The sequence below is a fragment of the Grammomys surdaster genome, unplaced genomic scaffold (assembly GCF_004785775.1).
Source record: "Grammomys surdaster isolate TR1022 unplaced genomic scaffold, NIH_TR_1.0 218, whole genome shotgun sequence".
NCBI lineage: Eukaryota > Metazoa > Chordata > Mammalia > Rodentia > Muridae > Grammomys > Grammomys surdaster.
Window position 1 is genome coordinate 441,705 of NW_021604663.1, and position 5,473 is coordinate 447,177.

Genomic DNA, 5,473 nt, shown 5'->3' on the forward strand with positions numbered 1-5,473 from the left:
TATAATTAATTTTTATGGCTTTGCTAAACACAGTGATGAGATGAACAGGATGAGATGAACAGGACCATGTTGGAAGGATGAAGAGGATCAAGAAAGAGAGGGTTGGCATAGCTTCTGCTTCTCTGAGTCAACCTCAGTATGAAAGGCAGCTCATGCTATTCCCTCAAGGAAAAGAGAGGCTCCAGACTCTACCAATATAGTAAGGCAGTTCCTACTATGTGCCAGGCAAGCCTCTAGGACCACGTAAGTTTCTTGAGAGAGAGGGCAGATCACTCCAAACAATGGATGCTTAGATAGGGAGTCACATGGGTTATCTGTTAGTGTGGTGTGGTGTCCAGTAGGAGATAGGCAGCTCAGGGAGCTAGAACAGAGGGGCCTGTGATGGAGGCACCTCAGGACAAGTGACAAGCAGAGATCTGCAGAAAGAGTGCTCTCCTATGAAACAAGGAGAGGCATATTATCTTCAGCAGAAGAGATTGGGCATAGGCATGCCCAGGGAAGAAAAAGGAAAGAAGTTTCCTGGAGCCTAGAGTACATGGATGACACAGGGTGGATGTTAAATAGTTCAGCTATAATGCACCTGGTTTAGATGCAAACGTCTCTGTGCATGAACAGTGCCATTCTTATAACTATGTTTGAGCTTCAGGTTTCAAAGGAAAAAAGAAAATGTGTGAACCAAATCTTAAAGGGAAAAAAATGTATTGCTCTCAGGAATGTCTCAAAGAGGAGTGTCAAAAAAAAGTGTCATTCCATTGCTGCAGCTGGTAGTAGAGTTTTAATAACTCTTAACTTGAACTGTGGCACCAAAAACAGCATATTCAGTTTCATATTACCATGTTCCCAACTATGAAATATTTCTGGAGCAATGCTCTACAAATGTTCTAAGACATATTTTTACAACAAGATGTAGCAACCACAAAGTGGACTGTAAGTTGTAAAGCAGATTCAACAATCGGTAGATATTATCTACTCAAAATACTCTTTGGATAATTATAATTCATCTCAAGTGTATACATCTCTTACATATTAATGTGTGAAGGCACCAGGCTCCAGATAAGCCCAATTAGAGAATAAGGAATATATTATCTTCTATTTAGATCATCATTGAAATCACTGCTCAGTCACAAGCTACTCAAAAGTATAAAGCAACTCGACATAATTTCTTTTGTGGATTCTGTCATGATAGCAAACACTTAGCGAGGATTACTTTCCAAGGATGATGTTGAAATTAAGTGCTGAGATCACAACAAACCTGAGCCACAGCTCCTAAAATGATTTGCTTTGGGCAATAACAAGTGTGAAATGTATCGTCAAAACATCTGCGAGGAGCTGGATAATGATGTGTTCAGCAGTTGGTGGTGATAATTGTCAGTTTCAAGCTATGGCCAACAGAAGTGGATGTGAATATCTTCAACAAGGTAGGAATCAATTTCACGGACCCTCAAGAGGTCTACTAGCTGCTGTCTAGTTTTTCATATACTGTATCTTGAAAGTGATCATATTAATATTTAATGGGCTTAGTTGGCTCAGTGGGTCCCAAATCCAGAAGGAAGCCCATGAGAATACTCGAGGAACTCACTTCAAATATAAATTCTTTCATTGATTTCAGTTCAAGCTGGTCCTTGGTTATCTCCCAACATCTTCTGCCTTCTATATGGAATACACACAGATTAAACACATGGACCTATGAGCACACATATAGACATACACAGAAGAGAGGGGGGCTTACACACACAGAGATACACACTGATCGAATACCAGCACACACAAATATCAGTAAAACGTTGCAGACAAGCAAGCATGCCAACAATAGACAACATATTGTCTGGTGGGCAGAGTGATTTTAAATGGAAAAGTTCAAACTGAAATGGGAAAAGGGGGGTGAAAGTCTCCCTATAGATCTCATAGAAACGCCACAGAAAGTGCAAAGCAGGAGATACAGATGATTAATACAGAGTCAGATGAAAGATGGATGGAGATAGATAGATAGATAGATAGATAGATAGATAGATAGATAGATGCACAGATATAATCTATAAATATATAGATGGATGATAGATGGAAGATAGATAAGATAGATAGAGGATAAGGCGAGCAGGGTAGGCGTATGGGAGCCGCTGCCACAGGCCCAGGCCTCGGCCCGCCCCGTGCTCCCCTCCCCCGCCCCACCCTGTCCCACTCCCAGGCTCCAGGCATGGCTCGCAGAGCAGCGGGATCCCAGGACGTGAGGAGGCAGGGGTGAACACAAGATGGCGGTTGGTGTGAATGACTACAGCTTAGAATCTGATGTGATTAATACACCTTCAGTCCTGGACTTCTCCTCACAAGATGAAATGTTGACACCCTTGAGGAGGCTGGACGAGTATGCTGCAAGTGAGAACGTATTTAACAGACAAATGGTGGCCCGGAGTTTGCTGGATAGTCTGAGGGAAGTCTGTGACGATGAGAGAAACTGCATTGCGGTCTTGGAAAGAATTAGCCGATTGGCTGATGACTCCGAACCAACTGTGAAAGCGGAGCTGTTGAACGAGTGCCGCACGTTGCACTGTTTTGTCAAGAGAACCGGCCTTCATACCATATGCATTTTCCAAGTACTTACTACCAATTGTGGTTGGGTACCTTGCAGACCAGAATAACCAGGTGAGGAATAGCAGTCAGGCAGCTTTGCTGGCTCTGCTGGAGCAGGAGCTGATTGAGCGATTTGATGTGGAGACCAAGGTGTGCCCTGTCCTCACAGACCTGACTGCCCCAGACAGCAATGACGATGTGAAGACAGAGGCTGTGTCTATAATGTGCAAGATGGCCCCCATGGTTGGGAAGGATATTACAGAGCATCTCATCCTCCCTAGGTTTTGGGAGATGTGCTGCAACTGTAGAACTTTTCATGTCCGAAATTTCTGTGCTGCCAATTTTGGAGATATTTGCAGTGTAGTTGCCCAGCAAGCTACAGAAGAAATGTTGCTGCTCAGGTTCTTCCAGCTGTGTTCTGATAACATGTGAGGCATCTGGAAGGCCTGTGCTGAGTGTTTCATGGCTGTCTTCTGTGCAACATGGGAAGAAATCCAACGGACAAAGTTATCAGTGCTATTTATTAACTTGATCAGTGATCCTTCACGTTGGGTTGGCCAAGCAGCCTTTTAGTCTCTAGGGCCTTTCATAGATACATTTGCTAATCCATCAAGCTCAGACCAGTGTTTTAAAGATGAGAGCAAGAGCTCAGAAGACTCAGTGGCAGAAGACAAAGACAGGATCAGAGATAATGGTGTCGTAGAAGAAGAGCAGCGCAGGCCAGAAGATGCTCCTTCAGGCCTCAGTGCTCCTCACTCCAGTGCCAGGCTGGAGAGCACACTCGAAGGCTGTGCTGCTGAGACACCTGGGGACTCTGCAGGTGACATGCGTGTTCCAGTGGACAGCTCCCTACTCTGTACTTTGTCCTCAGAGTCTCTTCAGGAAGCAGCTAGCGATGAGAGTGGTAAAAAGCCTGACACCAACGGCAAGTCTGCATCCCAGCCAGACATTGGCACCAGCTCCCCAGAGTCCACTCCCTTAGATCAGGAAATGTTCAACTCCTTCCATTATCTGGAGGACTCCCCTACCCAAAAATAGATCTTGATAAAGAGCTCCAACAGGACCCTGAGGAGAGACTCAGCACAGAGAGAACAGGAGATACACCTGCAGTCCCTGTATCAGGGTCTCCCAATATCACCATGGCTACCCAGAAGGAGCTAGAAGAAATGATAGAAAACCTAGAGCTGCACATGGATGACCCGGATGTTAAAGCACAGGTGGAAGTGCTGTTGGCTAACCTGCGAGGTTCCACCCTGGATGCTCATGAAGAGACCAGTGGTGTAGAGCAGCGGATGAGCTACAAGATGAAGTGGGTGTCAGCGAGCTTCCAGACTGTTACATAAATCAAGATCAGCACTGCTGAGGAGACTATGGAGGTCACTCCTGACTATATCCATGGAGGTGCCGACGTAAGCCCCAGCGGTGGCTTCAGCCCGGATAAAGAGAGGAGACCCAAAGTCCAAGATGTTGTACCACAAGCGTTATTAGATCAGTACTTGTCAATGACCGACTCTTCTCGAGCACAGACAGTTGACACTGAGATCGCCAAGCACTGTGCATACAGTCTTCTGGGTGTGGCCCTGACGCTTCGCAGACAGAATTGACACTGCTTGAGAGAGACTTACAGGACCCTAGCGTCAGACATGCAGTGGAAAATTCGAAGAACTCTAGCCTTCTCCATCCATGAGCTTGCAGTGATTCTTGGAGACCAGCTGACAGCTGCAGACCTGGTTCCATTTTTAATGGATTTTTCAAAGACCTCGGAGAAGTCAAGATAGGTATTCTTAAACACTTGCATGACTGAAGCTTCTTCACATTGATAAAAGAAGAGAATACCTTTATCAGCTCCAGGAGCTTTTGGTGACAGACAACAGTAGAAATTGGCGCTTTCGAGCTGAACTGGCCGAACAGCTGATTTTACTTCTAGAATTATATAGACCCAGAGATGTTTATGATTACTTACTCCCCATTGATCTGAATCTGTGTGCAGACAAAGTTTCTTCAGTCCGTTGGATTTCCTACAAGTTGGTCAGTGAAATGGTGAAGAAACTCCACAGGGCAACACTGCCAACATTCGGAGATCTCTTCAATGAGTGGGTAGAGAATTTTGGCAGGTTTCCAAAGTGGTCTGGTCAACAAACCTTTGTCTTTGTCTGCCAGACCATCACTGAGGACGACTGTCTTCCCAAGGAGCAGTTTGCTGTGTACCTGATGCCACACTTGCTGACCTTGGCAAACGACAGGGTCCCCAACGTTAGAGTGCTGCTGGCGAAGACCCTGTGTCAGACCCTGCTGGAGAAGGAATACGTCTTAGCCTCTGCTAGCTGTCATCAGGAGGCCATGAAGCAGACAATCATGGCCCTGCAGATGGATCGAGACAGTGATGTCAAGTACTTTGCAAGCATCCACCCCTCCAGAACTAAACTCTCTGAAGATGCAATGAGCACAGCTTCCTCCACCTACTGACCCCTGACCCATGGTGTCCTTCTTGCATCTGCAAGAGCCTGGCCACAACTGCCTGAGCCACTTGGGACAGCTGTGGTGGGGGCCTTCCTTCTGACAGCTCATTCGCAGGTGCAAGTTGCCTACTCCCAATACCAGTGGTTTTAAGAGTCAAGAGAAAGTACAGTAAACACTATTATCTTATCTTGACTTAAGGGAAAGTAAATCTCAGAGGATTATAATTGTCACCAAAGCCTTAACTCGTTTCTTCACCTTCCTGACTGAATTACTTGAATTGGCAGAACATTTTCCCCTCGGGAAGGATGAGGTTCCCAGAGACCTGCATTGCTTTCTTCTGGTTTTATTTAACGGCTGAGAAATGGTATTCTTAAGGCCAGAAGGTAGGTGTGCACCGGACAGGAAAGGCCTTCAGTATTAGCCTAAGCATTTCTTCCAGGTGTGG

At 45.7% G+C, this 5,473-nt stretch overlaps 1 pseudogene; it reads left to right on the forward strand.

The window, feature by feature from the left end:
• The first annotated feature begins 2,249 nt into the window (after positions 1-2,249).
• Positions 2,250-5,034, forward strand: LOC114625487 (annotated as a pseudogene).
• Positions 5,035-5,473: the final 439 nt, after the last annotated feature.